Source organism: Etheostoma cragini, unplaced genomic scaffold (assembly GCF_013103735.1).
Source record: "Etheostoma cragini isolate CJK2018 unplaced genomic scaffold, CSU_Ecrag_1.0 ScbMSFa_93, whole genome shotgun sequence".
In the NCBI taxonomy this organism is placed as follows: Eukaryota; Metazoa; Chordata; class Actinopteri; order Perciformes; family Percidae; genus Etheostoma; species Etheostoma cragini.
The window spans coordinates 52993-54882 of NW_023269570.1; positions in this window are offsets into that span (position 1 = coordinate 52993).

Here is a 1890-nt window from a genome sequence, read left to right on the forward strand (position 1 = left end):
GCTACACAGCTACAAACAAACAGGTACACAGCTACACAGCTACAGACAAACAGGTACACAGCTACACAGCTACAGACAAACAGGTACACAGCTCGACAGGTACACAGGTACACAGCTACACAGCTACAAACAAACAGGTAAACAGCTACACAGCTACAGACAAACAGGTACACAGCTACACAGCTACAGACAAACAGGTACACAGCTACACAGGGACACAGCTACACAGGTACACAGCTACACAGGGACACAGGTACACAGTTACAGACACACAGGTACAAAACTACACAGGTACACAGCTACAGACACACAGATACACAACTACACAGGGACACAGCTACACAACTAAACAACTACACAGCTACAGAAACACAGGTAAACAACTACACCGGGACACAGCTACAAAGGGACACAGCTACACAGGATCACAACTAAACAACTACAGAAACACAGGTAAACAACTACACAAACACAGCTACACAGGTACACAGCAACAGACACACAGCTACACAGTTACACAGCTACAGACACACAACTACACAGGTACACAGCAACAGACACACAGCTACACAGCTACAGACACACAGCTTCACAACTAAACAACTACACAACTTCAGAAACACAGGTAAACAACTTCACAGTACACAGGTACACAGCAACAGACACACAGGTACACAGGTACAGACACACACAGCTACACAGGTACACAGGTACAGACACACACAACTACACAGGTACAGACACACATCTACAGATACATAACTACACAGCAACACAGGTACACAACTAGAGACACAGCGTCCCTGCGCTGAGGGAGACGCTCGGTTTGGTGTCGTTGTTCTGCTTAACGCACCTTTGCGTCTCCTAGGAGACAGAGAGTGGCCCCCCTCGGCGGACCAGGCCCCCCCATCCTCTCTGCTCCTCTCTAAAGGAGCTCGGGAGTACCAGCGCCTCCTGCAGCCCGCCGGGCACCGCCCGGAGGGGGGCGACGGCGGAGACCTGTGGAACCTCGAGAAGACTGTGGAGGAACTGAAGAAAAAGGTACAAAGAAGTAATCAGATTACTGCAGTAAAAGTACTAATATCACACTGTAATAATACTCTGTTACCAGTAAAGTACTGCAGTGAAACTGATACTTCAGTAAAAGTCTGTAAGTCTCATCAGGAGAATGTAGTTAAAGTGTTAAAACACACACACACACACACACACACACACACAGACAGACACACAGACACACAATCACAAACTCACTCACTCTCACACACACACGCACTCACAGGGACACACAAACAGACAGAGACACACAAACACAAAAACACACAGAGACAGAATTTCTCTCTGACATGTAGCAGAGCAGAAGTAGAAAGTAACATGAAAAGAAAGTAAAGTACAAGTACCTCAACATGTAGACTGAGTACAGTACCTGGTACCCTAACCCCCCCTCCCCCCCAGGTAGAGCGTCTGGAGGCGGCGGCGCCCGGTGACAGCGGCGGCGGCGACATGGCGGCGCTGCAGGCGGAGGTGACGTGGCTGCAGCGCGGCCTGGAGGAACACCTGCGCACCTTTAAGAACGTGTTCAGCAACGCCGACGTGCTGGCGGGCTCCGACGCCACGCTGGACCTGGACGCGCTTTGGAGGGGGCTGCAGGGGCCGCAGCTGGGGGGGGAAACAGGGCTGCAGGGGCCGCAGCTGGGGGGGGAGAAGAAGAAGAAGAAAGGGGAGAAGAAGAATCGAGGAAACCATCGCAACCGCAGGGGAACGACAGGTCAGTCTGTCTCAGGCTGTCTACTGACTAACAGGAACTAAAGTTACTACTGACTGAAGTAACTAGGAACTAAAGTTACTACTGACTGAAGTAACTAGGAACTAAAGTTACTACTGACTCAAGTA